Here is an 18,554-nt window from a genome sequence, read left to right as displayed (position 1 = left end):
CAGCCAATCAGAGGGGTTGCAGGTGGTAGCCAATCCAGGCCCAGCAGGCCCATATAAAAGGAGCTGCAGTGCAAAGCAGAGTTCAATTCCTTATTGGAGCTGGAGGAGTGTGAATGGTGTGTCTGGCTGAGGGAGCTACAGGACCTCAGACAGAGCAGTGCTGGCAGAGACCAGTGGGCACGAGAAGGTGATCTGTGCTGGTGGCTGGGACTCAACCAGTGCAAGGCCCTGAGGTAAGAGTGAAGAATGTCCCGGAGTTGCGGGGAAGTGGCTCAGGGAATCATAACAGCAACACAACTTAGTTAAAGGGACACAGTGGATGGCTGCTATTGTTAGGGTCCCTGGGCTGGGACCCGGAGTAAAGAGTGGGTCCAGGTCTTCCCCACCAGTCACTGACAAAGTGGCCTGGACTTTGATGCAGCCCCAGAAAGGGAATTGAACTGTTTAGTGGCCTGGCTGGGGCCCAAAAGGCCCAGAGAGGCAAAGAGTCTCTAGGGAGGGAGTCCTGGGGGATGTGGCCCCACACCAGGGCCAAGCCTGCTTCAAGAGCAGGGACAATTTGAGAGAACCCAGAAGGGCTGAGAGACAGTCCAGACCAGGGTACTAGGATTGGCCCTGTAGGGCGGATTGAGACTCAAGCCTAGGGATAAGTCTGCAGATAAAGGGACTTTACAGAGGGCAGTGAGATAGGCCCCATGTTGGACTTGTACCCTGGAAGGGGGTTGGTTTTTAATCTCACAGACAGTGTGTGACTTGGCTGGAGGGCTGAGTCGCTGAAGAACCCACCGCAAGCCGGAGAGAAAGTGCAGGCATATGCACTTGCTCATGAGATGTGAGTGCCACCTGGTTACACCATCCAAAGTAATAATTCTTTAAATATAGGGCCAAATTCTGGGCTGATTTCTATCCTATGTCACTCCATTGACTTCAGTGAGTCTGCACAATGCTGGAGCAAGGGCAGAATTTGGCTTATGTTGTATAAAAATTCTTCTCCCCTGTATACAAATTAAATTTTTCATTAGTGCTCTGATGTGAGCCCATCAGCCTATACACACAGTTTTGGGGATGCTAAAGGCAGAACAAGGCTGTCTGCAGCATCCAGAGGTTTATTTATAAAGACAAGTAAATGCTCACGCCAGGATTTTGGCCAGAGCATCACATAGGAGGTCATGTTCAGCTGATTAGCCACCCTCCACCAACCAAAAAAATCTTTTTCAGAGTTACTGCTTCCCAGGGATAGAGTCCCCCCTCCTGTAAATGACCTACATTCTTTCTTCCTAGATGTATATCTGCATTTAACCATATCAAGACGCACATTGTTTGTTTGTGCCCAACGTATCAAACGATCTATATAGTTATGTATTAGTGACCTGTCCTCTTCATTATTTACCAATCCCCCAATTTTTGTGTCGTCTACAAACTTGGTCAGTGATGACTTTGTTTTCTTCCATGTCATTGATAAAAATGTTAAATAGCAGAGGCAAGAGCCAATCCTGTGGGACCCCCTGAGAAACATACCCACTAGATAATGATCCCCTATTTACGATTATATTTTTGAGACCTGTCAGCTAGCCAGCTTTTAATCCATTCAGAGTGTACCATGTTAATTTTATATTCTAGATTTTTAATAAAAATGTTGTATGATACCAAGATAAACTCCTTAGAGAAGTCTAAATATATTACTTTAACACTATTACCTTTTTATCAACCAAATTTTTAATCTCATCAATACAATATATCAAATTAGTTTGACAGGATCTCTTTTTCCGTAAACCCATGTGGATTAGCATTAATTATATTACCTGCCTTTAATACTTAATTAATCAAGTTTTTATTATCTGAGAGCAGAATCAGGCCTAATGGCCATGTCTTGAATAGTTTACAATTGAGTGATTCACAACTAGTTACCTCACTAGTGAAGATGCTGCTTAAGAGCCTAGTCCTACAAGCACATGTGCCTGTACTTAACTCTGCACAAGTGTGTGGTCCCAGTGATAGGGTTGCCAGTCTTTGTTGGCTGTATTCCTGGAGGTTTCATCACAACATAATCTTTCATGAAAGATTAATCTTTAATTCCTGGGGACTCCAGGACAATCCTGAAGGGTTGGCAACCCCACCCCATGAAGCTATTGGACTATTCACATGCATAAACCTATATGGTTGGATATGAAGTGCCCAGCTTGGAAACACTAGGGGTGTAATGATGATTGCAGCTGATAGTAATTGTAAGCTCTTTGGACCAGGGACATAATCTTTCACTTGACGTATACTGCCATAGGTGCCGGAACTAGAGGTGCTGGGGGTGCTAGTGGCAGTAATAATCCAAATAGATGGTTTCCACATTCAGCACTACTGTATACTGCTAAGGCTGTGTAGCACTATGCATTATAAAAATATTAATAACTTGTAAGAGTTAAGTTAATCCCCTCTGCATGCTTCAGTATCTCATCTTCATCCCCATTATCCTGCAACCCTGGCAAAGTAACATGACCTTTTTTTTTTTTTAAGCCCCAGCAAAGCCATGAGGTGTTGAGAGCAGCCAAAACAGTTGGAATGATCTCTGGGTTTCATTATCTCAACTGCAGGTTACGATAGTGAGTTCCAGAAATAGCAACAGCAAATGAATAAGAGAGAAACACTACAGTGCTGAAGGGTTAGCTTCATAGCTGAAAGGACCAGGAAATAAATGTGAGTTACATTGTCAAGTTAAAATAACCCAGTGCTGGAAAAAGTAACTTTGTGAGCATCAGCAAGAAGTAATGAAGACTTGCTATACACAGTTATAAATGCCCTCTGTCACCTTTTGTTTACTCAGCTAGCAAGATCATATTTTTTGTATTATCCGAGTGCTTTTGATCCAACCAAACCAATGAAAATTAAACAGAATTCTTTCTGTTTCTAAGAAATAGCATTGTTTCCTGCAGAAAGACCAAGCGACTCCATCTCCCTTTGAAAAAGCTGTCTAAGACTCTGGGCTGGCAATAAGGATGGGAAAAGATCAAACAAATCCATAACATGTTTTTGTTAAACACTTTATTGCAGTTCTAAAAATGTATCTAGTTTAAACATAAACAATAAACTAGAGCACCAAGAGGTTCTAATCAACCAGTGATGAGATTGATTCACTATGATATAATAATAAATAGTAAAAATAAACCGCTAGAGATGGTAATAAACCAAGCACACATCTGTCCTATTTGTTTAGGGCTAGACTGTGAGTTGGACTACATGCTATGCAAGAAGCTGAAACACCTAACAAGGGCTACCTAGACCTTGAGTCTGGACTCAGAGGAGCAAGCAAGGTGGTTGGACAGCTGCCAAGGAGGGGTGGGGAATGATCAGAGTCTTGGTTCCAGCTCAGCTCACTGGCCAGAGTAACTGAGCCTGGGTGGCGTAGCTAGTCATTGACTATTGTCTAGGCCGGCAGTAAATCACTGATGCCCTGGGAATGGGACCAAGGAGTAAACAGAAGAGCAGCTCTGCTTTGGAGGAGTGTGTCTGAAGCACAATCCTTCCTGGGGCTGCTCTTGCGGTGGGGCAGTTTACACCGCAATCCTTGCTCAGGGCAGTGCATCCACTATACGCAAACCCAACTTCTCAGATGCCAACTGTGGTGGGCTCCTCAGAGAGGCCAAGGACTCTATGGGCATAGAGACTAAAACACTCTCTCACCGTGGGAGTTGGTCAGGTTTGAGGCCTGTTGGCAGGGCAGCATGGAGAAGCATATGCAGTGCTGGGAAATGTTTCCTGTTCAGTGAATCACTGTCCAGACATAATCTGGAAAGTGTCACAAGCTTTGATTTCACATTATTTGGGGTTTTTTTCCCCCCAAAGAGAGGGACAGGAATAGTTCTCCAGCTTATTCTGAACATATTGGCCATCTATTGAGTGAGCTATTTAGCTAGAGACTTCCAGACTTTCAGGAATGGCTCGTGACAAGATTTCTAAAAGCTATTGGAGCTTGAAATGTGACAAGCAAAGACCTATAAGCCTAAATTCTGTGTCATATGGAAGTGCGCATGTATCCTATCCTACAGAAGGGTGCCTTGACAGCAGATTCACACACGTGTGCAGAGCCCTGTTGTGTACAGCCGGGCTGGGAGTGTTGGAATCTATCTGGTGTGCAGCTGGAGAGATATTGACGGGTCCATTGTTAAAGAAAAATGTAAAATTAAAATATTCATCATTGCTTTCTCTAAACATGTCACAGGAATATAAAGTAACATAGATCATATGTTCTTTGGTTAGCTGTTTGATCTCTAGATAAAAATAAACTTTATTTTCTCCTTGATTTCTTTCAGGCAGTGCTGTTGCTTGATCCAAAAAATGACTTTTCTTGGCTTTATAATGCTAGTTATAGTACTCTCTTTATTTTTACACATACCTATGTCTAGTCCCTTTCTGAGGCAATTAAAAGCTCAGGTCCATATCACAATGAAATTGCTTGGTCTCCCTTGATATCGCTATCTTGGAAACACAATGGGATGGGGGGAAAGGGTTTAAAAGCTGATACTTTTTTGGAGTAATTACATTAAATAAAATGAGCCAAAGGCCATTAGAAGGTTGTAGAAACTTGACATCATTCTGTTTGGAGTAAATACATTTAACCTCTCCTAAAAGTTTGCAGTTAAATTTCAAACTGAGTTTGCATAAATCTTTGCCATCCAGATGGAAACCATTGGGTTTTAGCAGATGTTGTTAAATGAGACAAGCCTTTAATTCCTGCCCCTAGAACAGATGAAGGAAAAGATGATAAAAGCAAGTTACATCATTTTTAGTGTTGGAAAAACAGGAAGATGCAACGTTTAAGGCCTGTTGCATGAATCCTGGCTACCCTGTTTTTGCACTGGAATAATTTATTATTTGTATTGTGATATTATTTAGGAACCTCAGTCACAGACCAAGCCGCCATTGTGCGGCTGTGCAGACACAACAACAAATACAGTGCCCCAGAGATCTTACAATCTGGGGGCAAAAACACTAGCAGACATAACTGAATTCACTGAGCAGTCTAACAACTGGATTTCATTTGCAAATCAGGAGGTTGGATATCTACATCTGTAAAACTGTATTTTATTTATTTGCAAATGCAAAATTGTGAGTGCAAAGGGGAAGGCCAGGTTGAGGACACTATAAAAATCAGGCCCTTCAAATCTATGAAAAATGTATTGAAATATTGAGATTATCTTTTTGGAATAGATGTGGACTTTGTATGTTTAGGGCCTGATTGATAGCCCACTGAAGTATTTCTATTAACGCTAATAGCCTTTAGACTTGGTCCTTAGAGCCCAATGCTGCCTCATACTAAACAACTCCCTGTTCATTTATTAATCATAATAGGCATGTTTATAGTACCAGCAGTTTTCATGGTGGTGTGCTTGTTGAAATGGATATAGATGTGATCTAAGGTTGTGTAGCATACATTGTTTCATTATTTGATCAAAAACACTACCACCACAAAAAGGCACTTGAAATCCACACTGAAATATTCACTCATGGTGTATGAAATAACACCCCCCATGAAAGAGAAATTACCACTGCGCAATGCATATAATTTCACAGAGAAGGTCACCTTTCCTAGTGATATTTTAAACAAGGTATTTTCTAAAGTGTTGTTTCCTGGGTGAAACTTAGGGAGAACATGGTAAAGAATCAGTTGTGTGAAGAGGACACTTCCTCTCATCCACCTTCTTCAACTGAATTGCCATCAATGAATCTGTGTTTGTTCATTTTGCAAAACACAAGAAGTACAAATCTGCAATGACATTTTACTGATCCAGAATCTCAAATCTTCAAATTTTGGGAAAATCAGCTGCAGAGCCAAAACCAAATTCCTCTTTAAGATGAGAATTCCAATTTGGATCTTTCAACTTTAGGTTAGTTCAGATCCAACCTTCACATCTCAGGTCATTTTCCCCTAAATGCAAAACTCTGCTCAAGTTCAGAGCTTGTTAATCAGTAAATGGAGGAAGAAAGAGCTTATTGCTGCATTATCTATTTTCATACTCTTCATTGAGGAACCAAATCTTTACCCAACCAAGTGTTGTGGACACAATGAATCTACATCAAATCCAGCCGGCTGTTGTCCTTCAATGCGGATGTGCAATCTGTACAAATGGTAGAGCATAACATGCTGGACTCTAACTGCTCTGAGTGAGCGCAGCTGGCTGTACTGTAAGTCCAGGGGACACAAATAAAGAACAAGCTTTAAATAGGGCTTTCCACACATGTATCAGAGGGGTAGTCATGTTAGTCTGGATCTGTAAAAGCGGCAACGAGTTCTGTGGCACCTTATAGACTAACAAACGTATTGGAGCATGAGCTTTCGTGGGTGCATCTGACGAAGTATAGTTGCCGCTCACACATGTATAGTGGTTTAAGGTGCAAACATACGGGTTTTGGTCCTGGCTTTTTCACAGCCTTGGTGAGAGATCATGGCAAGTTGCTTAGGCCAACGTTTTTCATCCACAACTCCAGCTGAAGTCAGGAGCCATGAGGACAGCTCAGCAATTCTGAAACTCAGGCCCAAGGTGTCTCAAGCTGGGCCTCTGAATAATGAGGCACCCAAAATTAGAGGTCACTTTTGAAGATGTTAATCTTAAACTTTTTGAGCCTCTGTTTCCCCATTTATAAAATGGAGATAATACAAATAGGATGACCGCACTCAGTAGATTATAAGCTTTGTAATAGCAGCAAAGAGTCCTGTGGCACCTTATAGACTAACAGACATACTGGAGCATGAGCTTTCGTGGGTGAATACCCTCTTCGTCAGCTGCATGTAGTGGAAATTTCCAGAGGCAGGTATATATATATGCAAGCAAGATTCTACATGCATCCAACGAAGTGGGTATTCACCCACGAAAGCTCATGCTCCAATATTTCTGTTAGTCTATAAGGTGCCACAGGACTCTTTGCTGCTTTTACAGATCCAGACTAACATGGCTACCCCTCTGAAGCTTTGTAATGATACCTTTTGAATAAAGCATATTCCAGTTACATTATATTTACACTCATAAACATATTTCCATAAACATATGGAGTGCAGCGTCACAAGGTGCACTAGGAAGAAACTTCCCAGAGAGTTGAAGAATGGTTTAGGGCCAGGACGGCGTGGGGAGTCCTGGAGAAGAGTGATGATTCAGAAAAGCTGAGAACACAGGAGCAGGAAGTGCCCTTGGGAAGTCTCTGGTTTAAGGCAGATTGCTGCTCATGGTTTAATATCCTAGGGGCCTGCAATATGGGGAGGGCATGTGCTCTTCTATGGTGCCACCAAGTGCTTGTAAGCAGGACGCTACAACACAATGCAAAGAACTGTTTTGCCCTGGGGAAAGGGTGACGGAAGGATGCATTCAGAGGGTCAATATCTGTTACAACAGCCCTTCATCAACTGGAGTGAAGTCTGCCTGGGCGGGGCAAAGGCGTGTATTGTTTTAGACTCTATTTGTTACCTGGGAAGGGGAGGCCTCATTGGTCTGGCTAGGAGGCCAAATCCCCAATTTAGCAAAGGCTCAAAGCACCCTACCAGCCAGAAGGCGACTGCTGACACATGCCCCTGAGCCAGAAAATGGAATCAGAGACCACCTGATTTCAGACCAGCTATGCAACCCTGTCACAGTCAAAAAGCTGGCTGTAGGAGCTAGCCGCTCACCTCTAGAGACCTGCGGATAAATTATATTTTAGGGTTATGTCCTGCTCCATTTGAATCCATGAGAGTTTTGCCACTGCTGTCCATGGGAGTAGGATCCAATTGTTAGACAATTAATTGGGATGACTTTGATGGTCTCTTTCCAGCCTCCATTTGTACACGTTGCTATCCCTCTTCCACCCCGCTCTCAGGCATGCATGCTTGCAGTTTGGCTGAGTTAACCGCAGGTCAGGACTGAGGTGCGGTAGCAGAGCAGCCTTGGGAGGCTTGTACAGCATCTGCCCACACCGTGCCGCCCCCAGTGCTATTTAGCTCTCGCTTTTCTGAGCACTGAACTCACTCCCAGGCTGCCAGACAGCTAGAGGTAATTCTTCTGGCAGCAATGCAGCCAAAACAGAAGCAGCATTCGGTGCAGATTGGCGAGTTTAGTATATAAAGCACTGACACGTTCTTCCTGGGCTCTTGATTCAATGGCGCGTGAAAGGTATGTGACATAAATGCAGCAGGCTCAGTCTGGATGCTCATGCACAGCAGTACTCAAAGTAACAACCTCACCGTGTAATAATCTCCTGCTTTGGTGCTGTTCAAGACTGCTCTGTACAAGCCAAATCACAGGCTGGAGCTATCACTTCCGGTGAACTCTCTCGCTCGCCTGATCCTGTGCTGTACTGAACACGCTCCTCTCCCAACTGGCTGCAATGGGAGCTCAGAACCCGCAGCCGCTTGCAGGAACCAAACCTTTTGCTAGCTCCTGTTGGTCACTCCCTGAAGTGACAATGCAGGTTTTTACCATAGCTGTCTCTTCAGGGGTACCGGAACGGGGGAGGCCGGAGGATCCCCCCCTACTTTTTACTGGCTGTCAATGCAAGCAATGGGGGAAGGGCTTTAGGGAGAAGGGGTGGTGTGGCGGTGAGGCTTTGGGGGAGGGGTGGGGCCACCATTCAGGTGCCAAGGGGTCCCCCCACTTTTAGGAAGTTTCTGCAGCTCCTGCCTCTGTTCCATCTCTCGCCCACTTCCACAGTCTCTGCCCCCCTCAACAAAACACACACGCCTTTAAGCAATTAAAAGATGCTACAGTTCATGTCCTGACGGCTCTGTTTGTGGGTGCTGAGCTGCGGTTTGTTTATAAAGCATTCCCTCCATGTGGTGGCTTGTGTGCCTTTGGCTGCTTTGTACGTTACTTTCCACTTTAACCTGTCTAAAAATTAGGGGGTGTAGTTTATTATGGGTAATTCGTATCTTTCTGCTGACGGTCACCCACCTACCCTAGCCCATTTTAGCCTGCTCCTCCCAGAAATGGAGCTGTGGATTTCCTGGCTGTAGTTCTGGTAGATGAAACCAGCACCAGATTTATTTCAGTGAGAGAAATAAAACCCAGATCTTCAAAGGTATTGAAATAAATTGGAGTTAAGTTCCTAAGTGCCTCTGAGGACCTGGGGCTAGGAGACTTAGGCTCCCTTCAAGCTCTATAAACCTACCAGCTCTAGCAAGGCCCACATCTTGGCCCTAAGAGCTACAAGGACTAAGAAACATTAGACTCGTTTTCTTTTACAAATAGCATATCTTTACCCAACAGGAAAGCAGCCAATGAACAATCTTCCACCTACTGGCTAACATTCATAAGATGAGTAGGAACTTTCTTGCATCTGTTTTCACTTTGCCTTTCTTAAACCTATATCACCATCAAAAGAAAAGTTTGCTGGAGCAATGTATGTTTCAGTTCATTCTGCATGAGTCCCCATAGCTTCTATGCTTCCTTTGTTTACATTTTTTTATGATATTGCAATGAATTAATGAAAAAAAAAAAGTCAAAACGCATTGCTGGCTTGATGGCTAAGCGCTGTCTCATGCTGCTAGGGGAAACTAGGATACCTCTGTCAGTTCCTGAGTGGTGGAAATATTTACAAGGTCTTATTCACCTTGAAAATGTTCCATATAAAGCCAGAGAGAAAGCTGAGGATTTTGACAACCGTCTATTTAATCTCTAAAGAGCTGGTATAATTAGAGGACCCAGAACTTATTCCATTCTACTTTGTCTCATGGTACAAGTGTGATAAAACAATTAACACTCATTCCTTGATTTGTGAAATCTGGTATCTGTTTATCTGACGGGATGACAAGCAGTGATAATATGTTAGTACATTAATTAGGTTCTGGGTTTACTCAGTTATTGCAGATACATAGCTTACTGTACAGCTTGCAGGGATTGATACTGCCGAGCCCTCTGATTCTGTTGTTAGTACTTTTCTTTACTGCATTCTAATTCTGAAGGGTTTTCCTTCCTATCCAGAACTACAAACTCAATGTGGGGGAGGGGAAGAGCAGGAAAGAATTTAAAGGGTATGTCTACAGTGCACACTCCTTAAAGTGGCATGCAGTGTACATCTACCGCAAGCTCCCCTCCCCCCTACCCAGCATGGGTATAAAGAGCAGTGTAGACAGTGAGGCACTGCTTAGGCAAGTAGAGTAAAGACGTGCCTGAACCCTGTGGGTATGTACCCTACCTGGCTCTCTGCACACCCAAGCCTCCCACAGCTGCACTGCTATTTTTAGTAGTGTAGTGTCCCACAGCCCTCTCCTCCCAGAGCCTTTCACTGACACGTGGGTGTAGCTACATCCTGCCGTGTGGACACAGCTTGCTTTTCACTGCACCAAGTACCTACACATACAGTACACAGCTCCGCCTGTGGTGTGCAGTGTAGACAGTGCCAAAAACTACCTATTGCAGCATCTTTAGGGTAAAGTAATGGGATGGCTGTTGAAATACTTCACAGTGGGCTAGATTGTCACAGTCCTGACTCAACCTACAGTAGAGTAAAGGTCCCTATTTACTCCACTGCTTGGCCCTGCTGGATCGTGACTGGTTGCAGTGGGGAGAATGGGGGTTACTAGAAGGTAACTCCCAGCTTTCTCAATGCTTTGTGAAAACCATCCCCCGGTGATCAAAATCCTCATCAGCTGGCTGAAGAGGAACCCAGCCATGTCTAAGGTGTGGCTCGTTGGAAGAGGGAAGCATTTCAAAGAACAAGCTGTCGTCAGAGCGGTATCGGTGTGGTGCTCTGCTCTCTCCAATGTTGATATCACTCAGCTGCGTGCGTGTGTTCCCTCTGTGTGCTGCCCCAGCTCTGCGCAGATAGCTGACCCAGCAGACCCGATGAGAACCCCCAATAACCACAAAGTCTACTGACACAGTAGCAGACAAGTAGCTAGCCAGTACATGGACTGGAGCTCAGTCAGTGGCGGGATTTCCTCTGGCCCCCTAGGCTGGAGGGGCAAGCCTCAAGGGCCCCCTCCTTTATACAGACACAACACACAACACAACACCACACACATCACACCTGCAACCTCTCCTTGTACTCAACCTTCTACCAACTACGTACCTTCTACCTACTACTACTACCTTGTACATGTTGGTACAACAAAACAACTCTATCCATCATTTTACCCTTTTGCCCCTGTCATTTCTGTGGGGATGGCCTGTCCTCCTGTTATCTATGGAATGAATGTTAGTGAGTGTGTGTGTTCTAGTGTTTATTATATGCTAATATATATTTTATGCAGCAGCAGCCCTTTCGTGCCAGCTTGAGCAGGCAGGGCCTACCTAGCTCACACAGCTTAACTTTTTTTATGTGTTAAAAGTCTGATGATTACTTTAGTTCAGGCCTCAGGCCTCATACTGGGCCTTTATCAGGGCCTGCACTTACTACACAAGCCACCTCCACAACATCTGCCACTAGGCAAGGCATCTGCCTGCCATTAAATTATTCTGCAGCCTTACTGTTGTCGGATGCCCAAATAACCTTGGGGCAAAAAGTGTCCCCTTCCATCTGGTTACAGAGATCCATGCACTAGTGACTTCCAGGCATGTGCCCTGAAGAATTTCTATAGAACCCTATTCAATTTCTAGAACATTCTGGTGGATTCAATCCTGATTCAGTGAGTCCCATTCATTGGGACTCCACATAAGCATGTATAGACAAGCCCAAATCCCATTGACTTTCAAAAGCGTTTAGGCCCAGATCCTCAAAGGTATTTAGGGGCCAGACTCCTATTGAAATCAATGGGGGTTATGCACCTATACACCTAAGTCACTTAGGTGCTTTTGAATATTTTACCTTTTTACATTTTCTAGGACAGTTTCATAAAAACACCTAAAAGAGCATGCTCTGTCTCCTGTATCTGCAGCATCAGGCAATAGCCATGCAAGTTCACTTTTAGTTCTATGAAACAGCCACAGAGGACGACTCTGTCTCCAAAATGCAAAGTCTTCTGTGAGCTCATACATAATTAATTTTAGCAAATTAGGCTTATTGTTTCTATAGTCATAGAGCCAGGCGGTCCACTTGATGGTCTGCAGCACCTTGCAGTTTTGCAGCAACAAGCATGGTTTCCTCTCTACTCATTTTGTTAAAGAAAGTACATTTCTAAGTGCCAGGAGTTAACAAACCAATTTAAGTGTCTATGTTCAAATGTATCTAATAATGAAGTGACAAGCTGCAGTGACCCCCATAAAAACTGGGCGAGTGGGTTATTGCTTATTTGACCTGACTGGAGCAAGCATTATTGTATCTGACAAGGCAAGCCCCAGGCGAACATGAGTTCATTTCACATTGTCATTTTGATTGCAGAATCAGACCTCTGAAAACTTTATTTCTCATGGATTAAAGCCAGACTTCAACTCCTGCACTTGTGGTGTGGAATAGTCTCCTCTACTTATTTAAGCAGGCAGACAAATAGATCAATTAAACAGTTAATTTTGTTAGTCATCCCTTTCCTTCAGAGACTTGTAATTATAATAGTTATAATTAGGTATAAGACTTCTCACCATTAGGAAATCCTCTGAACTAATACACAAGACAAAAAAAAAAAAAGTGTTTCCAGTGTCTAGTCAGCCTTTGTGAAAATGAAATTCCAAAAGGTAAAATCCTATTTCTCCATGAAAAACAGCCTTTTTTTTGCTGTGGAAATGGCAAAACTGAACCAATTCAAGAAAACTCAGTGTTGCCTGTGAGAACTTCATCATGATCACAGAAAGTAACTGTGTTTATAGGCCAGAGTGGTGACCTGGAACAAACTCCTGACAAAAAGGAGCAACATCAAATGAGACTCCAGAGACAAGTCAGAAAAATACGTGTGGGAGTTTAACGTAGCTGTACGTTAGGGAGAGGTCATTAGCTTGAGCCATGTCTACACTACAAAGTTTTGGCGGCATCGGTTTGTCTGCCAGTGGTGAGATGGGGTATAATGTGTGACAGACATACCTGTGCCAGTGAAAGCCCCTCGTGTAGATGCAGTTATACTAGCAAAACTGCATTTGCTGGCATAGTTTATCTCACTCAGGGGATTAGAATAAGCCATACAGCATAAGTGCGAGCTTTGCTGGTATAAACTGTATATACTAGGAGCCTGTTGCCAGTATGGTATACCAGTGTAGCTATACCAACATAGCCTTCCAAAGCTAGACCTGGCCTAGGCTTCCCTTCCTCAGTAAAGGCCCGATCCAAAGCCCATTGAACTTAGGGGAATATTAGTATTGACTTCAATGTGGGCTTTGGATCTAGTTCAAAGGTGTTCATGTAGAGGCTGGATGAGCTAAATCCTAATTTTACAATTAATGTGGGGTGGTGTCCTGTGGTGGAAAAGGGCTATGGACATGGTATCTTATAAACATTTTGTTTTCATTTAGGTTTGTCTCCTGACAATTCTGACTTTCTAGTATTTCAGACTTCAAGTCACTCAATTGTCATTTTTCTGACACGTTTTTATTATGTCCTTTGTACAAACACACATTATTTATTGTGTGTCCCCAAAAAGACTGGCCCTGCATTAGCTTGCACTGAGCACAGAGACCCAGATCCTCAGAAGAATTCAGTAGCCTAAATACTTTTGAGAATCTGAACTGAAGGCAGCAGCTTCAAGGAGAACACCTAGCAGAGTCCCTGCTGTTTATTGCACCTTCATACCTCCCCTAAAGCAGGGCTTTGTCTGTGTGCCACAACTGAGTCTACCATGTTCAGGCTTCTGTGCCAGGATATGCTTATCCCAGGGGGAGGGATAGCTCAGTGGTTTGAGCAGTGGCCTGCTAAATCCAGGGTTGTGAGTTCAATCCTTAAGGAGGCCACTTAGGAATCTGGGCCAAAAATTGGTCCTGCCTAGTGAAGGCAGGGGGCTGGAGTTGATGACTTTTCAAGGTCCCTTCTAGTTCTAGGAGATTGGTATATCTCCAATTATTTAAACAAAAATTATAAAGTCTTGGCATCAAATCATGATTCAGCTTCTGCCTGCAAAGCCCTGCTCATAATGAGTCAAATTGCTGCTCTAACTCTCAGTAAGTAGACTCTTATTCCACATCTGTTTTACTGGGGTTACTTCTGGAGTACAGTGCCACTCAGCATATGTAGGAGTATTAGTCTGGCTCATAGAGACAGATTCTCCTCTCATTTACACTAGACTAACCTGACTATCTTCACAGGAGTTTCTCTGGATTTATACTGGTGCTAACAAGAGCAGAAGCTGGTCCAGGCTTAGCCACATGAAAAGTATCACGTGGCAAAGCCATACCTATTTATATCACACGTCAGGTTACCTTAACCAGACTGTTAATCGTCCTTGACATTTGCAAGGAAAGGGAACAGATGTGTAATAGGTAAAGCAATCAGGCAATAAATAACATGTTTTTGTCTGGTTCCCTATTCCCCTCTATTCTGCTATAATGTACAGCCTCACCATGAACTTTTTTTCTGTTATATTGCACTTATAATACTGTGCTTTTATATCTTGTCTTATCATGAAAACTCAGACAGGAGCTCAGATACTATGCTGATGGAGGCATGTTGTATTTCATGGTCCCCAAACTACCATGAATTCAGAGCCATATGGGGCTAGTTCTGTATATGGTTTCTCTAAACAAAAGCTCACTATTGTAATAATTGTTTTGTTGCCGATATTTACATGGCAATAATATGTAAACCTGTTAAAACTTAGGACCTTAGGTGACAGATTAATAATAAATATTAATAATAATAATAAATAATAATAAATATCAGTAATAAAATAGCTCTGGAGGAGAGGATCACCATGTTTTGTTGATGTAGCAGATGTGTTTTCTTGCTCATCTATTTTACCTAGTCCTTTCTTTTCCACATAATGGGGAGGTTTTTTTTAGGACTGTACAGCTAATATCTGGGATGATTACAAGGACGGTACAGGCAGCTCACAGACAAAGGGATTATATAGTCCTTTTCATCAGTAGAACTTGATACAAAGGAGGTCAGTATTATTATCTCCAGTTTATATATAAGGAAATTGAGGCACAGAAAAGGAAAGTGACTTGCCCAAGGTCACCAGCAGGCTAGTATTAGTAGAGGCAGGACTAGAAAACAGATCAGCTGAGTTCCAGGCCAGTATTCTATCCACTAGGCTATACAATCTCATTGTATCTTATTTATACCTAGATGTCAATGGGTTAAAAGTAATCTGTGGTTTAAGGTTTGTTTGGATTTATTTCTAGAATTAGTCAGAGTGGAATTTAAATGCTGGTACATTATGTCATGAATATGATTGTTCAGAGCCTTTTCTTTGTATATGATATGGAAACTATGTTATATATAACCAATAAAATTATGTATACAAATCAGTAATCACAGCTGTGGGAACAACTCATACTTGGATCCAACAAGTTAGCAAAATATCAACACTTAGGGGCCCAATCTGTGGCAATAGAGTATTGAAGCAACCGCCCTGTCTGTGAGTTCCAGGGGTCATTTAGCTGAAGAGCAGCAGCTTAGGGAATTCTCTGCACCAGCAAATTCTTATTGACCTTTGCAGAACCATGAAATCATTGGAAGCTGTGGGCATATGAGGAGAGCTGGGTTGACGCACCAGGAAGAAGTGTCCCTGTAGGCTGTGACACAAGCTTCCTGTTAAGCCCACTGCCACTATCAAATGAAGTGTATTTGTAGTTGTGTCTATCCCAGGATATTAGAGAGACAAGGTGGGTGAGATAATATCTTTTATAGGACCAACTTCTCTTGGTGAGAGAGAGAAACTTTTGAGTCAGAAGAAGAGCTCTGTGTGGCTCGAAAGCTTGTCTCTCTCACCAACAGAAGTTGGTCCAGTAAAAGATATAATAATCTCACCCACCTTGTCTCTCTACTCTCAAATGAGCAGTTATTTTGCAAAGAGGCCTTTCCAAACCCTGTGTTATAATTTCTGATAAAGCTAAGTAGAACCCTCTTAGCTATTTGCATCACAGTACAAATATTTTGCCACTAACATCAGCACTTCAAATCCACAAACCCCCTAAATCAGGGGTCGGCAACCGGTGGCTCGCGGCTCGCCAGGGTAAGCACCCTGGCGGGCTGGCCCGGTTTGTTTATCTGCTGCGTCGGCAAGTTCTGCCGATCGCGGCTCCCACTGGCCGCGGTTCGCGGTCCCAGGCCAATGCGGGAGGCAGGAAGCCGCGGCCAGAACATCCCTCAGCTCGCGCCGCTTCCTGCCTCCCGCATTGGCCTGGGACCGCGCACCGCGGCCAGTGGGAGCCGCGATCGGCCGAACTTGCCGACGCGGCAGATAAACAAACCGGGCCGGCCCGCCAGGGTGCTTACCCTGGCGAGCCGCGAGCCACCGGTTGCCGACCCCTGCCCTAAATGTTAGGTATCATTTGTGACAATAGAAATCAAAATGGAACCTGAGCAGCTGTTGAAGGAATTCTAGGCCATGCATGTGGGGAAGCCTTGAGGTGGCTAAGTGTGTTTATACATCTTCACTTTTTGATCATGTAAGTGTGTTTTATAGCACTATAACTTAAAACAATACATTTTGTGCAACTGCTCGTGTCAGACTATAGGGGGAAAATCAATGTAATCAATACTTTATGATAGCAGGGGAGCATGCAACACACAGAAGCAGCACCTTCCCGAACTGCAGCTGCACCCCTTGTAGTCGGCTGCCTCTCCCCACTGGGAGGTTGCTCTTTGATAGGAGATTTCGCCCCTACCATGGCTTTCTGGGGCTGGCCCTTTAAATATGGCAGAGCCAAGCAGCTGCAACCCTAAAGCGTCCATTTTGTAACTGGCTATTGCTTGCTACATTTCCCTTTCTTCCAGCCGGTAAGTGCTTTTAAATCCTGTTATATTGGCCAAAGTTTTCCTTTTCTTATTCCTGTGCTCTCCTGTTGTGATGGGTTGTTCACATGTGCAATTAATATCCTGGTAGCAAATGTTACTGCTGTAAATGGGTCAGTGGCACCTAGGTTATAGAGATGTCTCATTGCTGGGGTTGACAAAACAAAAGTCCCAAGAATAGGGCAAAGACCATCTTTCAGTTCAGACTCTGTGAAGAAAGAACTCCCTTCCCAGTTCTTCTTTGATTCTATAGGGTGGTGGCAGCATTTAATGCTTATGGCATCTACCTGTTTTGTTCAGATGATAAGGGCCAGTCACCATATTTGTATCCAGTTATGTGTTCAGGCTTCCACCTCCCCAAGATCAGATTTGGGCTTCAGGCTCATCATTGGTTCATGGCTGGGTAGATGAAACAAACTAGTAGCCTGCTAGTATTCATAGCACCTCAGACCTCTGTAAGGTCAGAAGAAGAGCCTGGAATTAATAACTGCCTGTGCTTGATAGATGTTAAATCAATAGAGCTGTTTTCCCTGCAAGTGGCATCAAACATTTCAAAAGAAAGGTTAAAAAGTTCCCTCGGGAAAGTGTTTGAAGTAATGGAAGAATTGGGCCCCACTGTGGAATGACTTTACTAAAAATATTGTTAGTGGGGGGAAACCTGTGAAAACTGTCAGCTCCAATTAACATCTTCATTTCCAGGAGAAAATAAGAAAATATGCATGGGTAGTAAAGCTGAAAGTCACCCCTTAAAATTAATAGGGTCTTTGTTTTACAAACCATGCCTGCCCTCTCTCCAAACTCCAGGATCCCTTACTTCAAAACAATGATCTCTCCTTCTGCAAGAGGGCTCAGAAGTAAGAGAAATTGCAATAGCAAACCAGTTTGCTACAGGCATGATGCCAAGATTGCTACTCTAGGCCTAAAACATGAGCTGCCAGTTGTGTTTGCTCTCATGGACTCATTTGTGTGTGTCATGGTGTCTAGTGATAGGTGAACAGCAAAAGGCTTAGAAGAGGCTGGTTTGGGTCAGTGACATGCCCATAAGTCAGGTGCTTTCCTGAACTTTATCCAAACTACCCACAGGTCTTGGATCTGGAGTACTTAGCTAGAAATCAAGAACAGGCTCTGAGATTTATGAGATTTGCTGCTTCTAGTTGGGCCAGAAATTTTCTCCATCTTTTGGCTGGACCCAGGAAATGCAAAGGCATGGGATGATTTTTTTAAAAAAGGTGGGGGACCAGAGTCTACTCTAAACATCAATTACTTCCTACCTCAAAAAAAAAATTGTTGGGGATAAGCCTGAGTCCAGGATGAAGGCTCAGGTTAATTCTTTATCTCAAGTGGATTGGCCATCCGTAACATCACCCTGCTCTTCCAGCCTTCTCTGGTCTTGGAGCATCCAGGATGTTTACATGCTGCTCAGAAGTGCTGAGCCCTATGCTGGGTGCCCCCCTAATGGTATAGTGGGTCCAGTCAGATAAGCCTTGCCAGGTTCACATGCTGCTCCAAAGCTCTTGAGAAGACTCTCTGCTTCTTGTGACCCCACCATGATTGTGTCCGACCAGCAGCTTGCTCTGGGCCTGACTGTGAAACCTTTATTCTTATGGGAGAGCATGTAATCATCAAACCTGCCCAGGGATGGAGCCATTCAGCCGTGGTGTGGCCTTCCCCATGGCCAAGGGAACCCTCCTCAGAGTCCTGACTAGGGGTCTCTGTTCTGCGATGCCCCACAGGGACCACACCCTCCCCACACCTTGTGCCAGCAGGGACTGGGTGTCATTGGC

General features: G+C 43.8%; 2 long non-coding RNA genes across 2 annotated transcripts in view; both read left to right on the top strand.

Moving 5' to 3' along the window:
• Nucleotides 1-75: 75 nt before the first annotated feature.
• On the top strand, nucleotides 76-3,105 carry LOC120373846. The gene is made up of 2 exons (XR_005585752.1): nucleotides 76-233; nucleotides 2,509-3,105. It is a non-coding gene; the product is annotated as an uncharacterized LOC120373846 (long non-coding RNA).
• A 13,585-nt stretch (nucleotides 3,106-16,690) lies between these two features.
• The window catches only part of LOC120373023, a 110,152-nt gene continuing 108,288 nt past the window's right edge, over nucleotides 16,691-18,554 (top strand). The window contains exon 1 of the long non-coding RNA XR_005585334.1: nucleotides 16,691-16,755. This is a non-coding gene — a long non-coding RNA (uncharacterized LOC120373023). The remainder of the gene's footprint in view (nucleotides 16,756-18,554) is intronic.

Source organism: Mauremys reevesii, linkage group 10, assembly GCF_016161935.1.
Source record: "Mauremys reevesii isolate NIE-2019 linkage group 10, ASM1616193v1, whole genome shotgun sequence".
NCBI classification, from domain to species: Eukaryota; Metazoa; Chordata; order Testudines; family Geoemydidae; genus Mauremys; species Mauremys reevesii.
The sequence above is the reverse complement of the archived record's forward strand: the minus strand, read 5'-3'. Positions and strand labels throughout refer to the sequence as shown.